The 22,500-nt window shown below is 49.5% G+C and overlaps 1 protein-coding gene across 1 annotated transcript in view; it reads left to right on the forward strand.

The window, feature by feature from the left end:
• LOC110526998 (coronin-2B) overlaps positions 1 to 22,500 on the forward strand; it is an 84,158-nt gene that overhangs the window by 18,517 nt on the left and 43,141 nt on the right. The window lies entirely within an intron of this gene.

The following is a 22,500-nucleotide window of genomic DNA, read 5'->3' on the forward strand; positions in this document are numbered from 1 at the left end:
ACAGAGTAGGAAGACAGTTATGTTTTACTGACAGAGTAGGAAGACAGTCATGTATTACTGACAGAGTAGGAAGAGAGTCATGTATTACTGACAGAGTAGGAAGACAGTTATGTTTTACTGACAGAGTAGGAAGACAGTCATGTATTACTGACAGAGTAGGAAGACAGTCATGTATTACTGACAGAGTAGGAAGACAGTTATGTTTTACTGACAGAGTAGGAAGACAGTCATGTATTACTGACAGAGTAGGAAGACAGTTATGTTTTACTGACAGAGCAGGAAGACAGTCATGTTTTACTGACAGAGCAGGAAGACAGTTATGTTTTACTGACAGAGTAGGAAGACAGTTATGTTTTACTGACAGAGTAGGAAGACAGTCATGTATTACTGACAGAGTAGGAAGACAGTTATGTATTACTGACAGAGTAGGAAGACAGTTATGTTTTACTGACAGAGTAGGAAGACAGTCATGTATTACTGACAGAGTAGGAAGACAGTCATGTATTACTGACAGAGTATATAGACAGTCATGTATTACTGACAGAGTATATAGACAGTCATGTATTACTGACAGAGTAGGAAGACAGTCATGTATTACTGACAGAGTATATAGACAGTCATGTATTACTGACAGAGTATATAGACAGTCATGTATTACTGACAGAGTAGGAAGACAGTCATGTATTACTGACAGAGTAGGAAGACAGTTATGTTTTACTGACAGAGTAGGAAGACAGTTATGTTTTACTGACAGAGTAGGAAGACAGTTATGTTTTACTGACAGAGTAGGAAGACAGTTATGTATTACTGACAGAGTAGGAAGACAGTCATGTATTACTGACAGAGTAGGAAGACAGTTATGTTTTACTGACAGAGTAGGAAGACAGTTATGTTTTACTGACAGAGCAGGAAGACAGTCATGTATTACTGACAGAGTAGGAAGACAGTTATGTTTTACTGACAGAGCAGGAAGACAGTCATGTATTACTGACAGAGTAGGAAGACAGTTATGTTTTACTGACAGAGTAGGAAGACAGTTATGTTTTACTGACAGAGCAGGAAGACAGTCATGTATTACTGACAGAGTAGGAAGACAGTTATGTATTACTGACAGAGCAGGAAGACAGTTATGTTTTACTGACAGAGTAGGAAGACAGTCATGTATTACTGACAGAGCAGGAAGACAGTCATGTTTTACTGACAGAGTAGGAAGACAGTCATGTATTACTGACAGAGTAGGAAGACAGTCATGTATTACTGACAGAGCAGGAAGACAGTTATTTATTACTGACAGAGCAGGAAGACAGTCATGTATTACTGACAGAGCAGGAAGACAGACCCGTGGTCCTATAGAGAGAGGTAGCAAGGCTTAGTCACCTGGGGGCTTCATACACCATGTCATTAGAAACAGTTGTTGAGGATGAAACACAGAGAGATGATGGAGGAAGATGGATGTGGGCCCTACATTATCCTGATCTGTTGAAATCACTGGTGTCTCATGTAGCGTGTATGTGTGTGTCTGTTTGTGAGTGTGCATGCAGCGTGTGTGTTTGCGTGCCGTGTGTGTGTGTGTGAGTGAGTTTAGTGGTATGAATTTAATAACACTTCATTTCAATGACAGCTAATAAAATACTCAATCCCCTCATTGTATAATTAGTTAACTGTTCGTAATCTGTTTGTAAGTCATAATGTAGCCTTGTAGCCAGTTCAGAGTCATAGTTGCCTCATACAGCCGTGTGTCCTACGTGAGAACCATGTCAGGCAGCATGCGTTGGATTGGTCGGGTTTATCACTGGAACAGCAGCTGGTGTTAAGCAACATGGAATTTAGTTAAGCAGTGTTATGCCTCACCATGTTGTGATGCAGCAGGCTGACAGCACTGTGCTGTCCCGGGGTTGTGTTGGGTGGAGCTGTGAATTGAATAGTATTGTGCCAGGTTGTTGGGTTAACTGTAGGGTTGTGTTGTGCCAGGTTGTTGGGTTAACTGTAGGGTTGTGTTGGGTGGAGCTGTGAATTGAATAGAGTTGTGCCAGGTTGTTGGGTTAACTGTAGGGTTGTGTTGGGTGGAGCTGTGAATTGAATAGTGTTGTGCCAGGTTGTTGGGTTAACTGTAGGGTTGTGTTGGGTGGAGCTGTGAATTGAATAGTGTTGTGCCAGGTTGTTGGGTTAACTGTAGGGTCGTGTTGGGTGGAGCTGTGAATTGAATAGTGCTGTGCCAGGTTGTTGGGTTAACTGTAGGGTTGTGTTGGGTTAACTGTAGGGTTGTGTTGGGTTAACTGTAGGGTCGTGTTGGGTGGAGCTGTGAATTGAATAGTGTTGTGCCAGGTTGTTGGGTTAACTGTAGGGTTGTGTTGGGTTAACTGTAGGGTTGTGTTGTGCCAGGTTGTTGGGTTAACTGTAGGGTTGTGTTGGGTTAACTGTAGGGTTGTGTTGGGTTAACTGTAGGGTCGTGTTGGGTGGAGCTGTGAATTGAATAGTGTTGTGCCAGGTTGTTGGGTTAACTGTAGGGTTGTGTTGGGTTAACTGTAGGGTTGTGTTGTGCCAGGTTGTTGGGTTAACTGTAGGGTTGTGTTGTGCCAGGTTGTTGGGTTAACTGTAGGGTTGTGTTGTGTTGTACTACTCTGAGGTTTGCTGGTTTTAGATTGTGTTACATATTATTTACAGTTTTGGAGATATAGCCTATAAGATGTCTGGCTGTGTGTATAATAGTGTTGTGTAGTATCACGCTGCATTGTGTAACTGGAGGGCTTCTACAGTAAGAGAGTCCTCAGTGAATGGGATGGAGATGAGTGTGTGCTTCAGATCACTGTGTGGGGAGTGGGTGGACTGCACCGAGCACAACCAGGGAGGGCAATGCTACCGCCCACACCTCCCATCCAGAGGAGCACTAGGGGTCTACCTCAGCTCGGGATTCTTCTTCACTACAGGGGAAATATAGCAGTAGACTGTCTCTGCTGCTACACAATATCAATAGCAGTTTATTCAGCAGTCTGTTTGCTATGTTATGTGGTGCAGTGAACATACTGGGGTTTTAAAACCAATGTAGGTACATATTGTAGATTCACTTGAGATGAACCTTAATAGAAAACCTCAATAGGAACATTTTTGCTTTGTAGACTTTTTGTTTCCAGACATTATATCTTTATTTATTTATTTGATTTAACCTATTTATTTGATTTAACTTTAATCTATTCTATCACGTTGGTCTGTTGTCTGTATGAAACAGTGATCTCAGTGTGTCCACACCATAGAGGTTGTCTTGGTCTGCTGTCTGTATGAAACAGTGATCTCAGTGTGTCCACACCATAGAGGTTGTCTTGGTCTGCTGTCTGTATGAAACAGTGATCTCAGTGTGTCCACACCATAGAGGTTGTCTTGGTCTGCTGTCTGTATGAAACAGTGATCTCAGTGTGTCCACACCATAGAGGTTGTCTTGGTCTGCTGTCTGTATGAAACAGTGATCTCAGTGTGTCCACACCATAGAGGTTGTCTTGGTCTGCTGTCTGTATGAAACAGTGATCTCAGTGTGTCCACACCATAGAGGTTGTCTTGGTATGCTGTCTGTATGAAACAGTGATCTCAGTGTGTCTACACCATAGAGGTTGTCTTGGTCTGCTGTCTGTATGAAACAGTGATCTCAGTGTGTCCACACCATAGAGGTTGTCTTGGTCTGCTGTCTGTATGAAACAGTGATCTCAGTGTGTCCACACCATAGAGGTTGTCTTGGTCTGTTGTCTGTATGAAACAGTGATCTCAGTGTGTCCACACCATAGAGGTTGTCTTGGTCTGCTGTCTGTATGAAACAGTGATCTCAGTGTGTCCACACCATAGAGGTTGTCTTGCAGGGCAGAGAGATGCACTGATGAAGAGTTAATGCCAACCCATCACATACCATGTAGGCTAGTTAAGGAGGAGGAAGGCCTCTCTCTCTCTCTCTCTCTCTCTCTCTCTCTCTCTCTCTCTCTCTCTCTCTCTCTCTCTCTATATATATATATATATATTTATATATATATATATATATATATATATATATATATTTCTGTCTTTCTAGCTCTCTCTCTCTACTTCTCTCTTTCTATCTCTCCCTCTGTCTATGTCTCTTTCTCTCCATCCCTCCCACTAACTCTTGCTGATAATTGTGAAATTGCTAATCCTCTAGTGGACCAAACCGAAATGGACGGCCTCTCAGACAGAATATTCCTAATTCAAGTGTAGTATATGCCTACTCAGTCAGGGAGAGTCAGTCAGGGAGAGTCAGTCAGGGAGATTCAGTCAGGGAGAGTCAGTCAGGGAGAGTCAGTCAGGGAGATTCAGTCAGGGAGATTCAGCCAGGGAGAGTCAGTGGGTGGACTGCAACCACTGAGAGTCAGCCAGGGAGAGTCAGCCAGGGAGAGTCAGCCAGGGAGAGTCAGCCAGGGAGAGTCAGTCAGGGAGAGACAGTCAGGGAGAGTCAGTCAGTGAGAGTCAGCCAGGGAGAGTCAGTCAGGGAGAGTCAGCCAGGGAGAGTCAGTCAGGGAGATTCAGTCAGAGAGAGTAAGTCAGGGAGAGTCAGTCAGTGAGAGTCAGCCAGGGAGAGTCAGTCAGGGAGAGTCAGCCAGGGAGAGTCAGTCAGGGAGATTCAGTCAGGGAGAGTAAGTCAGGGAGAGTCAGTCAGGGAGAGTCAGCCAGGGAGTGTCAGCCAGGGAGAGTCAGTCAGGGAGAGTCAGCCAGGGAGAGTCAGCCAGGGAGAGTCAGTCAGGGAGAGTAAGTCAGGGAGAGTCAGTCAGGGAGAGTCAGCCAGGGAGAGTCAGCCAGGGAGAGTCAGCCAGGGAGAGTCAGCCAGGGAGAGTCAGCCAGGGAGAGTCAGTCAGGGAGAGTCAGTCAGTGAGAGTCAGTCAGGGAGATTCAGTCAGGGAGAGTCAGCCAGGGAGAGTCAGTCAGGGAGAGTCAGCCAGGGAGAGTCAGCCAGGGAGAGTCAGTCAGGGAGAGTCAGTCAGGGAGAGTCAGCCAGGGAGAGTCAGTCAGGGAGAGTCAGTCAGGGAGAGTCAGCCAGGGTAACCCAGACATTGCCTGACTCAATTCATAGCCTACTCTGTTGGACATAAACACATAAGCTTCTTATAGTAAATCATACATTGTGAAAGTGCCAGCTCTAGAGAATTGTAATTCCCAAGAAACAATTTTCACTGGGTGTGGGACAGTGATAGGAGGCCAAACAGCCCACTGGTTTTCATCAGACTGTAAAAGTGGGATCAGTTAAACACTTGCAGTGAACAGTAGCCAACATACAGCACAGGAAGAACAACAGTGACTTGTTTTCTACATCGTCAGTAAGCCTCATAATAGACTGATTTATATAAATAGCCATCAAGACTTGTGACTCATTCTTGGGCTGTCAACTTGCAAGGCCAGCAGAGTAATACACTGTCAACAACAAGTTAGATGTTCAAGCCATGTGTCCCCTTTGACACCTCTCTCAGATCAACACAGAATGGTCCAGTCTCATGATACTTCATGTTGATAGACGACACATTATTAGGAAATGATTACCGTATGTCAACACACTGGAGAGACTTTTTATTGGACAGGATTGTCTGAGACCTGCAGACATGGTTGAGACAACTTCCCTTGCAGTGACTGTTCAAATGGGAGCTGAGTACCTGCCTCTGATTGCAGTAATCTGGATTCCAATCAACGTCCCTATGATGTCACAGAAGGCATGTCCGACTGTCACAAAGCCAACAGCACAGAGACATTAGAATCCTGCAAAATATATTTTGAGATTATTGGACATTAAAATGCATGCCACTAGAGTTTTCAAAAGCATAAATACGTCCACTAATATTGCTGAGACGGACGCTATTGAACATTATATTTATTGAATGTTTTTAGTTTTTCTACTTCTTCCCTCCGACTGAAGCGTTACTAGGAATCAACGCATTCCCAGAATTTCTCAACTGAAAAGAGAGCCCTGTTTTGTCCTCTTTTCCATGTGACCAGGGCCAGTTTGTGTAGTAACTGACACATTCCTTCCTGGACTTTTACTAGAAACACATTTCTATCCTTTTTCTTATTCGCGAAAGGATTCAAAATAGTGTGGAAAACAACTCTGGCCCTCTTCTAGTCCCACCAACAGATTAATATGTAGACTCAGACACTTCACATGGGGAAAAACAATCCCTGCCGCTCGGGCAAACACTTCGGACACCCCTCGGTTGCAAAAGGACCTGAGCGGTTTCCCTCCGTGTTATTGTTTATCCAAAGCGAAATAGAGACAACATCAGTGCCGAGGAGACCATGGATGAGCCAGCTGAGAGGCAGCTGGGGCTCACATTCCAGCCCAGTGCTTCTTGGCCCCGGGTCCAGCAAGGGAGAGGGTTCACATGAGGTGATAGCTGTGCCAGGTCCCTTATTTACTGAGAGGATCACGGCTTAGAGAAGGAGGGAGAAGAGAATAGAGAAGGGAGAAGAGGAGAGAGAAGGAGAGAGAAGGAGAGAGGAGGGAGAAGAGGAGAGAGAAGGAGTGAGAAGGAGAGAGGAGGGAGAAGAGGAGAGAGAAGGAGAGAGAAGATAGGAGGGAGAAGAGGAGAGAGAAGGAGAGAGAAGAGTAGAGAGAAGGAAGGAGAAGAGGAGAGAGAAGAGGAGAGAGAAGTAGGGAGAGGAGGAAAGAGAAGGAGAGAGAAGAGGAGAGAGAAGGAGGGAGAAGAGGAGAGAGAGAAGGAGAGGGAATGTTCAGAGAGAGAGAGAGAGAAAGAGAGAGAGAGAGAGAGAGAGAGAGGCATTAGAGAAAGGGAAATAAAATAAATGTCAGATAGACAGATGAAGAGACAATAGGTAATGTACAGTTCTAAGAATGCTAAGCTGTTACTGTATGAGAGAGTACGTGGGTGGACTGTATTAGAACAACGGCCACTACAGGAAAGAGGAGAGATTGAAAGGGAGAGAGAGAGAGAGAGAGAGAGAGAGAGAGAGAGAGAGAGAGAGAGAGAGAGAGAGCATTCACAAGTTATGAAACCAAGTGATCACTGGGGTATACATCGTGCTCAGAGAGTCACGCTAGGAGGCATTGCAATATTATTGTTTATTTGAGTTGATGATTTTTGGGGGCATTGCACTAGTTGAAGGTCTACTCTTGCGACAATGGCTGCACTATAAGTGTCCCTTTACATTTGTAATGTTCTGTTCCCCAGAGGGAAGAGAGTTGTTGGAGGTCAGAGAGGACTGACAGAGGTTGGAGGTAGTGGGGGGTTGATGCTGATTTCAAGAGCATAAAGCCCTCAGCCTCCCTGAGATTGTGACAGGAAGAAGATTAAGCTATGTGTTACAACACCACCCACTGGGCACAGACGTCATTTCAACGTCTAGTTTTGATTTCCATTTGATTGAGTTGTCGACGGTGAATAAACGTGAAATAAACAAAACATGTGACCATGTCATTGGAATTAGGTTAAAAAGATCTGAAATTCCCTTACGTTGATGCCGTTTTGCTGATCCAATCAGTTTACAGGTTGATTCAACATCATCACGTTCAATGCTTTTGTTGAAATGACATGGAAACAACGTTGATTCAGACAGTTTATGACCATTGGACAGTGAATAGACTCTTAAGAGAACGTGATACCTGATCCATCCATGTTGACATGATAAAACCAGGACCTTCAGCCTTCACAACCCACTTCTTTCTTTCTTTTGCTCTCGCTCTCTCACTCTCTCTCTCTCTCTCTCTCTCTCTCGCTCTCTCTCTCTCACTCTCTCTCTCTCTCTCTCTCTCGCTCTCTCACTCTCTCTCTCTCGCTCTCTCTCTCTCGCTCTCTCTCTCTCTCTCTCTCTCTCTCTCGCTCTCTCTCTCACTCTCTCTCTCTCTCTCTCTCTCTCTCTCTCTCTCACTCTCTCTCGCTCTCTCTCACTCTCTCTCTCTCACTCTCTCTCTCGCTCTCTCTCACTCTCTCTCTCTCTCTCTCTCGCTCTCTCTCACTCTCTCGCTCTCTCTCGCTCTCTCTCGCTCTCTCTCGCTCTCTCTCTCGCTCTCTCTCTCTCGCTCTCTCTCACTCTGTCTTGCTCTGTCTCTCACCCCATGTTGTTTTACCACTTTGAGAAATTCACAGATGATTGGTTTGTCTGCATGCCAGACCTACATAAGCCCTGAGGTCTGACCAGACTGCTAGCCAGGTGCTACTACGCTGACACAGATTTGATCTCTTTCCATGTGTCTGCATCCTCCAACCCCCATGTTGAGCGAGGTAAGGGTAATGCCATAGTGTAATACCATAGAAATAGAATATATTGGCTAATATCATAGAACTAGAATCTATTGGCTAATATCATAGAACTAGAATCCACTGTGTAATATACTGGAATCCTCCTGACAACAGGAAATAGCTTCAAACCTGATTTGATTTATTTTCAAACCTGAGCTCAGCAAATAAGGGCCAATTCTACATTGTAAGGGGGAAGAGTAGTTTTAAAGATGGGGGGAATGCTGAAGGTAGCACTAAGGTGGGGGGAGTGCAGAGGGTAGTGTTGAGGGTAGCAGGGGAGTGCTGAGGGTAGTACTAAGGTGGGGGAGTGCTGAGGGCAGCAGGGGAGTGTTGAGGGTAGCAGGGGAGTGCTGAGGGTAGTACTAAGGTGGGGGGAGTGCTGAGGGTAGCAGGGGAGTGCTGAGGGTAGCAGGGGAGTGTTGAGGGTAGCAGGGGAGTGCTGGTGGTAGCAGGGGAATGCTGAGGGTAGCACTAAGGTGGGGGAGTGCTGAGGGCAGCAGGGGAGTGCTGAGGGTAGCACTAAGGTGAGGGGAGTGCTGAGGGCAGCAGGGGAGTGTTGAGGGCAGCAGGGGAGTGCTGAGGGCAGCAGGGGTGTGCTGAGGGCAACAGGGGAGTGCTGAGGGTAGCAGGGGAGTGCTGAGGGCAGCAGGGGAGTGCTGAGGGCAGCAGGGGAGTGTTGAGGGCAGCAGGGGAGTGCTGAGGGCAGCAGGGGAGTGCTGAGGGCAGCATGGGAGTGTTGAGGGCAGCAGGGGAGTGCTGAGGTCAGCAGGGAAGTGCTGAGGGCAGCAGGGGAATGCTGAGGGAAGCAGGGGAGTGTTGAGGGCAGCAGGGGAGTGCTGGGGGCAGCAGGGGAGTGTTGAGGGTAGCAGGGGAGTGATAAGGGTAGCAGGGGAGTGATAAGGGTAGCAGGGGAGTGCTGAGGGCAACAGGGGAGTGCTGAAGGCAGCAGGGGAGTGTTGAGGGTAGCAGGGGAGTGATAAGGGTAGCAGGGGAGTGTTGAGGGCAGCAGGGGAGTGCTGAGGGCAGCAGGGGAGTGCTGAGGGCAGCAGGGGAGTGTTGAGGGTAGCAGGGGAGTGATAAGGGTAGCAGGGGGGTGCTGCGGGCAGCAAGGGAGTGCTGAGGGCAGCAGGGGAGTGCTGAGGGCAGCAGGGGAGTGCTGAGGGCAACAGGGGAGTGCTGAGGTTAGCAGGGGAGTGTTGAGGGTAGCAGGGGAGTGATAAGGGTAGCAGATGAGTGCTGCGGGCAGCAGGGGAGTGCTGAGGGCAGCAGGGAAGTGTTGAGGGTAGCAGGGGAGTGATAAGGGTAGCAGGGGAGTGTTGAGGGTAGCAGGGGAGTGATAAGGGTAGCAGGGGAGTGCTGAGGGCAGCAGGGGAGTGCTGAGGGCAGCAGGGGAGTGTTGAGGGCAGCAGGGGAGTGCTGATGGCAGCAGGGGAGTGTTGAGGGTAGCAGGGGAGTGTTGAGGGTAGTAGGGGAGTGATAAGGGTAGCAGGGGAGTGCTGAGGGCAGCAGGGGAGTGCTGAGGGCAACAGGGGACTGCTGAGGGCAGCAGGGGAGTGTTGAGGGCAACAGGGGAGTGCTGAGGGCAACAGGGGTGTGCTGAGGGCAGCAGGGGAGTGCTGAGGGCAACAGGGGAGTGCTGAGGGCAACAGGGGAGTGTTGAGGGCAACAGGGGAGTGCTGAGGGCAACAGGGGAGTGCTGAGGGCAACAGGGGAGTGTTGAGGGCAACAGGGGAGTGCTGAGGGCAGCAGGGGAGTGCTGAGGGCAACAGGGGAGTGCTGAGGGCAACAGGGGGGTGCTGAGGGCAACAGGGGAGTGCTGAGGGCAACAGCGGAGTGCTGAGGGCAACAGCGGAGTGCTGAGGGCAGCAGGGGAGTGCTGAGGGCAACAGGGGAGTGCTGAGGGCAGCAGGGGAGTGTTGAGGGCAGCACTAAAGCACAAAAAGCATTTTCTCATACCGACGTAGCATCTGCAGCTTCAACGGTAGCCCTCCTGTGGAAGAGCTGGAGAAGTTAACCCAATGGCTAAGCCTGTTTTGAAGAGCATTTCAGGTTCTTGTAAACCACTCAGCATGTCAGCATTAGCTTCTATTAGCACGTCAAATAGATATTCTGCTCATAGGAACAGACATTGAGGTGTATTGGCAAAAATGCCAGCAAGCAGACATTTCTGTCTCTTCATTTCCGTATATCCCCATTACTCTGCATTTGCTGTATCCTTGACTTGTAAATAGTTACTGTATACCCGAAACTCTGTTCTTCAATGAGACAAGTTAACAAACGGACCAATGAGGTAATGCAGCTTGACTAAACTGGGTTTACAGAGTAGCAGAGGCAGAGCAGGGCAGGTGCCAGTGGAGTTGGGTAAGAATCCCTATTCAAGGAATCAGTGCCAAGATGACACATTCCTCACCCTGGAGAGGACACATTCCTCACCCTGGAGAGGACACATTCCTCACCCTGGAGAGGACACATTCCTCACCCTGGAGAGGACACATTCCTCACTCTGGAGAGGACACATTCACCCTGGAGAGGACACATTCCTCACCCTGGAGAGGACACATTCCTCACCCTGAAGAGGACACATTCCTCACTCTGGAGAGGACACATTCACCCTGGAGATGACACATTCCTCACCCTGGAGAGGACACATTCCTCACCCTGGAGAGGACACATTCCTCACCCTGGAGAGGACACATTCCTCACCCTGGAGAGGACACATTCCTCACTCTGGAGAGGACACATTCACCCTGGAGAGGACACATTCCTCACCCTGGAGAGGACACATTCCTCACCCTGAAGAGGACACATTCCTCACTCTGGAGAGGACACATTCACCCTGGAGATGACACATTCCTCACCCTGGAGAGGACACATTCCTCACCATGGAGAGGACACATTCCTCACCCTGGAGAGGACACATTCCTCACCCTGGAGAGGACACATTCCTCACCCTGGAGAGGACACATTCCTCACCCTGGAGAGGACACATTCCTCACCCTGGAGAGGACACATTCCTCACCCTGGAGAGGACACATTCACCCTGGAGAGGACACATTCCTCACCCTGGAGAGGACACATTCCTCACCCTGGAGAGGACACATTCACCCTGGAGAGGACACATTCCTCACCCTGGAGAGGACACATTCCTCAACCTGGAGAGGACACATTCCTCACCCTGGAGAGGACACATTCCTCACCCTGGAGAGGACACATTCACCCTGGAGAGGACACATTCCTCACCCTGGAGAGGACACATTCCTGACCCTGGAGAGGACACATTCCTGACCCTGGAGAGGACACATTCCTCACCCTGGAGAGGACACATTCCTCACCCTGGAGAGGACACATTCCTCAACCTGGACAGGACACATTCCTCACCCTGGAGAGGACACATTCCTCACCCTGGAGAGGACACATTCCTGACCCTGGAGAGGACACATTCCTCACCCTGGAGAGGACACATTCCTCACCCTGGAGAGGACACATTCCTCACCCTGGAGAGGACACATTCCTCACCCTGGAGAGGACACATTCCTGACCCTGGAGAGGACACATTCCTGACCCTGGAGAGGACACATTCCTGACCCTGGAGAGGACACATTCCTCACCCTGGAGAGGACACATTCCTCAACCTGGAGAGGACACATTCCTCACCCTGGAGAGGACACATTCCTCACCCTGGAGAGGACACATTCCTCACCCTGAAGAGGACACATTCCTGACCCTGGAGAGGACACATTCCTCACCCTGGAGAGGACACATTCCTGACCCTGGAGAGGACACATTCCTCACCCTGGAGAGGACACATTCCTCACCCTGGAGAGGACACATTCCTCACCCTGGAGAGGACACATTCCTCACCCTGGAGAGGACACATTCCTGACCCTGGAGAGGACACATTCCTCACCCTGGAGAGGACACATTCCTCACTCTGGAGAGGACACATTCCTGACCCTGGAGAGGACACATTCCTCACCCTGGAGAGGACACATTCCTCACCTTGGAGAGGACACATTCCTCAACCTGGAGAGGACACATTCCTCACCCTGGAGAGGACACATTCACCCTGGAGACGACACATTCCTCACCCTGGAGAGGACACATTCCTCACCCTGGAGAGGACACATTCCTCAACCTGGAGATGACACATTCCTCACCCTGGAGAGGACACATTCCTCACCTTGGAGAGGACACATTCACCCTGGAGAGGACACATTCCTCAACCTGGAGACGACACATTCCTCACCCTTGAGAGGACACATTCACCCTGGAGAGGACACATTCCTCACCCTGGAGAGGACACATTCACCCTGGAGACGACACATTCCTCACCCTGGAGAGGACACATTCCTCACCCTGGAGAGTACTGAAAAGAGGACCGTGCCGCATGACTGGCAGCGAAACTAGGACACACGCTGCACAAGTAGAATTGACAGGTCGTCAACGAGGCGATCAATGCAACTGACTGGGAACATGCATGAACGACCCACACCAGACAGACAATTACAAGTAGCTGGCTAGCACCGCCACACATGTGAGTCGAGACAGAGTTAGCATTTGGCGCTAAAAGTTAAAGTGGTGCATTCATATGTCCCTTTCCTCCATGTTAAAATGTGACATTTTAACGTGGAGGAAATGACAATAAACACAAGGTGATCGTTAACATGAAGAAACAAAGAGCTAGTATTAGCACATTAGCCATGTGGTTTGTTTTCCCTTGGGATAAGCTCATCTCATTGACTGGGGCCATTTAAAATAGGTCAAATTCACAGTGCAACAACCTTCACCTCCCTGTGGGAATAGTGTCGTTTGAAATGAACCATAACAGACACACATGGAAGCAACGGCAGATGTTGCCGTCTCTTCCCAGACTCTGTGGTGAAACGGAGGGGAAAAAGCAATGTCCCTCCATTAAACATCTTTCTGTTGACCGGGCAGCCAGGGATTTAACCCAGACACTGGCTGACTACACACAGACACTGGCTGACTACACACAGACACGGGCTGACTACACACAGACACTGGCTGACTACACACAGACACTGGCTGACTACACACAGACACTGGCTGACTACACACAGACACTGGCTGACTACACACAGACACTGGCTGACTACACACAGGACTTAAGCCCAGCTCCATTTCCCCTCCACGTCTCTCCAGCATATGGAAACAACCTTGGGCCATTAGTGTTTTAGTGGTGGTAGTGGAACGTGCTTACCTTAGTAGAAAAACCCATGAAGTCTCTCTGCTTCTCCTCCATCCACTTTCATTGAATAAACAGGGCCATCTGGGGATCAAAGGCTCCCTGCATGTGCTGTTTTAACAGACAAGAGATTCTCCACCTACCAGTCGGTTGCTGTTAAAGCCAAAAGGTGTTAGAATTTCCACAATCTGTTTCCCTTTTCACAGCTTGTCAGCTTCTATTTGGCTTTGTTTACTGTGCATTCAGGCTCTCGTGAAACACTTGGGCGCACCCAGCCCCCTGTTGTTGGGAAGGATTGACAATAAGTATGAGATCATAGCTGTCTGCTCGAGCCAAATTGGAGTGAGCCACCTTGGAGGACATTTTGATGCCGCTGTTATTGAAATAGTACGACCAGGTACTCAGATGAATGCTACTGCACTTTTCGGTGCAATACGGTAAGGGCAGCTTTTTTGCATTGTCCAAATGGGTCTCCATGGTGGTTGTGTCTGTAGTTCTCCTCCTCCAGACTGAAGCAGGACTTTGGGTACGTAAGGAGTGAGCCTAAAGGGATTACAGAACACAGACACTGCAACCTAATATGACATTGACGTATGTGATGTCACTGTGGAAGGACAGAAATCACATCAATGCTCCGGGTAACTACGTTATAGGAAGTAGCTGGCCACACTGAAGCCCGCTGTTTTCATCAACTCTGATTGGTTCTGACCTGAGGTTGGAGGTTGATGTACTGCCTCTGTTCCATACTGGAGAAGAGTGTGTGGTTGATACACTGCCTCTGTTCCATACTGGAGAAGAGTGTGTGTGGATGATGAATGGTATATTAACAGGATTGGTGATAGAGAGTTTAGAATGGTATAGTAACAGGATTGGTTATAGAGAGTTTAGAATGGTATAGTAACAGGATTGGTGATAGAGAGTTTAGAATGGTATAGTAACAGGATTGGTTATAGAGAGTTTAGAATGGTATAGTAACAGGATTGGTGATAGAGAGTTTAGAATGGTATAGTAACAGGATTGGTTATAGAGAGTTTAGAATGGTATATTAACAGGATTGGTGATAGAGAGTTTAGAATGGTATATTAACAGGATTGGTTATAGAGAGTTTAGAATGGTATAGTAACAGGATTGATTATAGAGAGTTTAGAATGGTATAGTAACAGGATTGGTGATAGAGTTTAGAATGGTATATTAACAGGATTGGTGATAGAGAGTTTAGAATGGTATAGTAACAGGATTGATTATAGAGAGTTTTAGAATGGTATATTAACAGGATTGGTGATAGAGAGTTTAGAATGGTATAGTAACAGGATTGATTATAGAGAGTTTAGAATGGTATATTAACAGGATTGGTGATAGAGAGTTTAGAATGGTATAGTAACAGGATTGATTATAGAGAGTTTAGAATGGTATATTAACAGGATTGGTGATAGAGAGTTTAGAATGGTATAGTAACAGGATTGGTGATAGAGAGTTTAGAATGGTATATTAACAGGATTGGTTATAGAGAGTTTAGAATGGTATAGTAACAGGATTGGTGATAGAGAGTTTAGAATGGTATAGTAACAGGATTGGTGATAGAGAGTTTAGAATGGTATATTAACAGGGTTGGTGATAGAGAGTTTAGAATGGTATATTAACAGGGTTGGTGATAGAGAGTTTAGAATGGTATATTAACAGGATTGGTGATAGAGAGTTTAGAATGGTATAGTAACAGGATTGGTGATAGAGAGTTTAGAATGGTATATTAACAGGATTGGTGATAGAGAGTTTAGAATGGTATAGTAACAGGATTGGTGATGGAGAGTTTAGAATGGTATAGTAACAGGATTGGTGATAGAGAACTTAGAATTAGAAACGTGTTTTAGGTGATTTGTACCAGAGTGCAGAAAATGTATTGATTTCATACATAGTTACAATATAAACTGAACAAAAATGTAGATGCAACATGTAACAATTTCAAAGATTTTACTGAGTTACAGTTCAAAGAAGGAAATCAGTCAATCGAAATAAATTCATTAGGCTCTAATCTATGGATTTCACATGACTGGGAATACAGATATACATCTGTTGGTCACTGATACCTTAAAAAAAAAAGGTAGGGGCATGGATCAGTTTACCAGTCAGTATCTGGTGTGACCACCATTTGCCTCATGCAGCGTGACACCTCACCTTCACATAGAGTTGATCAGGCTGTTGGTTGTGGACTGTGGAATTGTGTCCCACTCCTCTTCAACGGCTGTGCAAAGTTACTGGATATTGGCGGGAACTGGAACACGCTGTCGTACACGTCAATTCAGAGCATCCCAAACATGCTCAATGGGTAACATGTCTGGTGAGTGTGCAGGCCATGGAAGAACTGGGTCATTTTCAGTTTACAGGAATTGTATACATATCTTTGTGACATGGGGCTGTGCATTATCATGCTGAAACATGAGGTGATGGAAGCGGATGAATGGCACAACAATGGGCCTCAGGACCTCGTCACGGTATCTCTGTGCTATCAAATTGCCATTAATAAAACGCAATTGTGTTTGTTGTCCGTAGCTTATGACTGCCCAGGGGACACTTTGTTTACAACATTGACATCAGTGCAGAAATTATTTGGTTGTGCAAAGTTTCATCAGCTGTCTGGGTGGCTGGTCTCCCTCAAAACATGAGACATCTGTGGCATTGTGTTGTGAGACAAAACTGCATATTTTAGAGTGGACTTTTACTGTCCCCAGCACAAGGTGCACCTGTGTAATGAGCATGTTGTTTAATCCGCTTCTTTTTTTTTTGGGGGGGGGGGGGGGGGTTTACCCCCTTTTCTCCCCAATTTCGTGGTATCCAATTGTTGTAGTAGCTACTATCTTGTCTCATTGCTACAACTCCCGTACAGGCTCGGGAGAGACGAAGGCTGAATGTCATGCGTCCTCCGATACACAACCCAACCAGCCGTACTGCGCGCATCCAACCCGGAAGCCAGCCGCACCAATGTGTCGGAGACTACACTGTGCACCTGGCAACCTTGGCTAGCGCGCACTGCGCCCGGCCCGCCTCTCTGTTCTAAGACCAAACAGCACGGTAGATGGACTAGCTAGAGTTGTTTTTTCAAGACAAACCCTGGAAGCCATGGGTAAGGGTGTGAGAATACGGTTGGGTGTGGTTATTGGCGGCTGTGCCCAGGCAGATGGTCCGAAGCTGGGCCAGAGTCTGTCCATGTCTGGACCCCCTTCATCCTTCCTTCCTCCCTATTCCACCCCTCTTCCTCCTACTCCACCGCTCTTTGTCCTACCCCACTGCTCTCCCTCCGACTACACCCCTCTTCCTCCGACTCCACCCCTCTTTCTCCTACTCCACCTCTCTTCCTCCTGCTCCACTCCTCTTCCTCTGACTCCAGCCCTCTTCCTCCTGCTCCACTCCCCTTCCTCCTGCTCCACCCCTCTTCCTCCTGCTCCTCCCCTCTTCCTCCACCCCTCTTCCTCCTACTCCACCCCTCTTCCTCCACCCCTATTCCTCCTGCTCCACTCCTCTTCCTCCTGCTCCTCCCCTCTTCCTCCACCCCTCTTCCTCCTACTCCACCCCTCTTCCTCCACCCCTATTCCTCCTGCTCCACTCCTCTTCCTCCTGCTCCACCCCTCTTCCTCCACTCCTCTTCCTCCTGCTCCACCCCTCTTCCTCCACCCCTCTTCCTCCTGCTCCTCCCCTCTTCCTCCACCCCTCTTCCTCCTACTCCACCCCTCTTCCTCCACCCCTATTCCTCCTGCTCCACTCCTCTTCCTCCTGCTCCACCCCTCTTCCTCCACCCCTCTTCCTCCTGCTCCACCCCTCTTCCTCCACCCCTCTTCTTCCTGCTCCACCCCTCTTCCTCCACCCCTCTTCCTGCTACTCCACCCCTCTTCCTCCACCCCTCTTCCTCCTACACCACCCCTCTTCCTCCACCCCTCTTCCTCCTGCTCCTGCTCCACTCCTCTTCCTCCTACTCCACCTCTCTTCCGCCTACTCCATCTCTCTTCCTCCTACTCCACCCCTCTTCTTCCTACTCCACTCCTCTTCCTCCTACTCCATCTCTCTTCCTCCTACTCCACCCCTCTTCTTCCTACTCCACTCCTCTTCCTCCTACACCACCCCTCTTCCTCCACCCCTCTTCCTCCTGCTCCACTCATCTTCCTCCTACTCCACCTCTCTTCCGCCTACTCCATCTCTCTTCCTCCTACTCCACCCCTCTTCTTCCTACTGCTCTCCTCTTCCTCCTACTCCACCCCTCTTCCTCCTGCTCCACCCCTCTTCCTCATACTACACCTCTCTTCCTCCTGCTCCACTCCTCTTCCTCCTGCTCCTCCCCTCTTCCTCCGCCCCTCTTCCTCCTACTCCACCCCTCTTCCTCCACTCCTCTTCCTCCTACTCCACCTCTCTTCCTCCTGCTCCACTCCTCTTCCTCCTACTCCACCCCTCTTCCTCCTACTCCACCTCTCTTCCTCCTGCTCCACTCCTCTTCCTCCTGCTCCACTCCTCTTCCTCCTGCTCCACCCCTCTTCCTCCTACTCCACCCCTCTTCCTCCTACTCCACCTCTCTTCCTCCTGCTCCACTCCTCTTCCTCCTGCTCCTCCCCTCTTCCTCCGCCCCTCTTCCTCCTACTCCACCCCTCTTCCTCCACTCCTCTTCCTCCTACTCCACCTCTCTTCCTCCTGCTCCACTCCTCTTCCTCCTACTCCACCCCTCTTCCTCCTACTCCACCTCTCTTCCTCCTGCTCCACTCCTCTTCCTCCTGCTCCACTCCTCTTCCTCCTGCTCCACTCCTCTTCCTCCTACTCCACCCCTCTTCCTCCTACTCCACCTCTCTTCCTCCTGCTCCACTCCTCTTCCTCCTGCTCCACTCCTCTTCCTCCTGCTCCACCCCTCTTCCTCCTACTCCACCCCTCTTCCTCCTGCTCCACCTCTCTTCCTCCTGCTCCACTCCTCTTCCTCCTGCTCCACCCCTCTTCCTCCTACTCCACCCCTCTTCCTCCTGCTCCACCTCTCTTCCTCCTGCTCCACTCCTCTTCCTCCTGCTCCACCTCTCTTCCTCCTGCTCCACTCCTCTTCCTCCTGCTCCACCCCTCTTCCTCCTGCTCCACTCCTCTTCCTCCTACTCCACCCCTCTTCCTCCTACTCCACCTCTCTTCCTCCTGCTCCACTCCTCTTCCTCCTGCTCCTCCCCTCTTCCTCCGCCCCTCTTCCTCCTACTCCACCCCTCTTCCTCCACTCCTCTTCCTCCTACTCCACCTCTCTTCCTCCTACTCCACCCCTCTTCCTCCTACTCCACCTCTCTTCCTCCTGCTCCACTCCTCTTCCTCCTGCTCCACTCCTCTTCCTCCTGCTCCACCTCTCTTCCTCCTGCTCCACTCCTCTTCCTCCTACTCCACCCCTCTTCTTCCTACTGCTCTCCTCTTCCTCCTACTCCACCCCTCTTCCTCCTGCTCCACCCCTCTTCCTCATACTCCACCTCTCTTCCTCCTGCTCCACTCCTCTTCCTCCTGCTCCTCCCCTCTTCCTCCGCCCCTCTTCCTCCTACTCCACCCCTCTTCCTCCACTCCTCTTCCTCCTACTCCACCTCTCTTCCTCCTGCTCCACTCCTCTTCCTCCTACTCCACCCCTCTTCCTCCTACTCCACCTCTCTTCCTCCTGCTCCACTCCTCTTCCTCCTGCTCCACTCCTCTTCCTCCTGCTCCACCCCTCTTCCTCCTACTCCACCCCTCTTCCTCCTACTCCACCTCTCTTCCTCCTGCTCCACTCCTCTTCCTCCTGCTCCTCCCCTCTTCCTCCGCCCCTCTTCCTCCTACTCCACCCCTCTTCCTCCACTCCTCTTCCTCCTACTCCACCTCTCTTCCTCCTGCTCCACTCCTCTTCCTCCTACTCCACCCCTCTTCCTCCTACTCCACCTCTCTTCCTCCTGCTCCACTCCTCTTCCTCCTGCTCCACTCCTCTTCCTCCTGCTCCACTCCTCTTCCTCCTACTCCACCCCTCTTCCTCCTACTCCACCTCTCTTCCTCCTGCTCCACTCCTCTTCCTCCTGCTCCACTCCTCTTCCTCCTGCTCCACCCCTCTTCCTCCTACTCCACCCCTCTTCCTCCTGCTCCACCTCTCTTCCTCCTGCTCCACTCCTCTTCCTCCTGCTCCACCCCTCTTCCTCCTACTCCACCCCTCTTCCTCCTGCTCCACCTCTCTTCCTCCTGCTCCACTCCTCTTCCTCCTGCTCCACCTCTCTTCCTCCTGCTCCACTCCTCTTCCTCCTGCTCCACCCCTCTTCCTCCTGCTCCACTCCTCTTCCTCCTACTCCACCCCTCTTCCTCCTACTCCACCTCTCTTCCTCCTGCTCCACTCCTCTTCCTCCTGCTCCTCCCCTCTTCCTCCGCCCCTCTTCCTCCTACTCCACCCCTCTTCCTCCACTCCTCTTCCTCCTACTCCACCTCTCTTCCTCCTACTCCACCCCTCTTCCTCCTACTCCACCTCTCTTCCTCCTGCTCCACTCCTCTTCCTCCTGCTCCACTCCTCTTCCTCCTGCTCCACCTCTCTTCCTCCTGCTCCACTCCTCTTCCTCCTCCTCCACCCCTCTTCCTCCTGCTCCCCCCTTCTTCCTCCACCCCCCTTCCTCCTACTCCACTCCTCTTCCTCTTCCTCCTGCTCCACCCCTCTTCCTCCATCCCCTTCCTCCTGCTCCACCCCTCTTCCTCCACCCCTCTTCCTCCTGCTCCACCCCTCTTCCTCCACCCCTCTTCCTCCTACACCACCCTTCTTCCTCCACCTCTATTCCTCCTGCTCCACTCCTCTTCCTCCTGCTCCACCCCTCTTCCTCCACCCCTCTTCCTCCTGTTCCACCCCTCTTCCTCCATCCCTCTTCCTCCTACTCCACCCCTCTTCCTCCACCCCTCTTCCTGCTACTCCACCGCTCTTTGTCCTACACCACTGCTCTCCCTCGACTCCCCCCTCTTCCTCCTCCTCCTCCCTCCACTCTTCTTCCTCCTACTCCCCCCTCTTCCTCCTCCTCTACCAATCCACTCCAGCCTGTAGAGTCAGGCTCAGGCTGTCCATTGACACAGACATGCAGGAATGCCTGGCATACAAAGTCCCCACTACATTGCACTTTAAAGCAGATTGTCTCGTCCCGTTTGGAAATGGCCCCTTATTTTTCCAGGCTTGTGGAAAGGCTCTGTTAGAGAGGTGGATGTGAGTTAGCCTGCTGCGGAGCTTTTATTACGTTAGAAAAGATGGGCTGAACTGCTGAAGACTATTGGGGTGGAGCAAAGGAAGAGAGGAGAAGAGAGGAGAGGAGAGGAGAGGAGAGGAGGGGAGAGGAGAGGAGAGGAGAGGAGAGGAGAGGAGAGGAGATGAGATGAGATGAGATGAGATGAGATGAGATGAGATGAGATGAGATGAGATGAGAGGAGAGGAGAGGAGAGGAAAGGAGAGGAGAGGAGATGAGAGGAGAGGAGAGGAGAGGAGAGGAGAGGAGAGGAGAGGAGAGGAGAGGAGAGGAGAGGAGAGGAGAGGAGAGGAGAGGAGATGAAGATGGTGTACGTCAAATCAGTATGAATCATCAATATTAGTCTTAGACAATGTTGTGCATGTCCATTATAGTTGTGACAGCTGGCTTCCCTATAATAGGTGATTGTGATATGGGAATACCACCCATGTACCAATTTGAAGAACATATGCGTCTAATATCAAGGTTGATCCGTGATCTAGGATCCAGGATCTTTGTTGATGTTATAGCTCATGGTACTTAACAGCTGTCCCGGTGCTCGAATAGCAGTGATGGATGTCAAGATATTATAGCTGATGAAAAAGCTGCTTCCTCTCTTTGCGTCTTGGGCACTGTGCCACCAACAGGGCTTTCTCAATTTGAACGGCTGCCCAGAAGGTTTTCATTTCACACCAGGTTATCCATGGTTGGACCTGGTGGTGTGGCACTGTGGTATAGTTGGCACTGTGTTATGTCTAGTGTTAACCCACCTAAACTCATCAACTAGAAGTATGAAAAACAACCACAAACAATCTATTGGGATGGGTCACTGAAACCCATATGTTTTAAAGTGTAAACACACTTTTCTTTACTTCTGCAATTTTTATAGATTTGTTTTCTAAAACAATTACTCAATGCAAGTACAATATTCCATTAATAAATCCACACAGGCCTCCTCTCCACACCTGCTCTGTCCATCCTCTAAGAACCTCCCCACCTTTAATCCATCCTTCTATCCTTCCATCTGTTGAACTCTCTATGCTCATTACCCTGAGCACACTAATGACCCTGGCCAACCAGGGAGGGGAGGAGAAGAGACACACAAAGACAAACAGCTCCCTCGGGTCACATATCTGTCAGTCAGATAAACAAGGACACTAAAGTGGTAGGGCAAGGCAGGGAGGAAGAGGACGCTAGTACATATCAGTGTGTTTGTGTGTAATGGAGGGGGCGATATGGTGCGGGGTTGTGTGTGTGGAGTGAGGGAGGTGTAGGGGTTGTGTGTGTGGAGGGGGGTGTGGGGGTTGTGTGTGTGGAGGGGGGTGTAGGGGTTGTGTGGGTCGGTGGTGGGGGGGTTGTGTGTGTGGAGGGGGGTGTAGGGGTTATGTGTGTGGAGGGGGTGTGGGGGTTGTGTGTGAGTGGGGGGATGGGGATGGGAGTGAAAACTATAGCCTGAAGATAGCTCTGTCCTTCACCGGTTCACACACAGTTCCACTCCAATGAAGACTGTTCTATAATCCTCTAATGAAGACTCTGTACTCTAATCCTCTAATGAAGACTATGTACTCTAATCCTCTAATGAAGACTCTGTACTCTAATCCTCTAATGAAGACTATGTACTATAATCCTCTAATGAAGACTCTGTACTCTAATCCTCTAATGAAGACTCTGTACTCTAATCCTCTAATGAAGACTCTGTACTCTAATCCTCTAATGAAGACTCTGTACTCTAATCCTCTAATGAAGACTATGTACTCTAATCCTCTAATGAAGACTCTGTACTCTAATCCTCTAATGAAGACTATGTACTCTAATCCTCTAATGAAGACTCTGTACTCTAATCCTCTAATGA

Source organism: Oncorhynchus mykiss, chromosome 26 (assembly GCF_013265735.2).
Source record: "Oncorhynchus mykiss isolate Arlee chromosome 26, USDA_OmykA_1.1, whole genome shotgun sequence".
Classification (NCBI taxonomy): domain Eukaryota; kingdom Metazoa; phylum Chordata; class Actinopteri; order Salmoniformes; family Salmonidae; genus Oncorhynchus; species Oncorhynchus mykiss.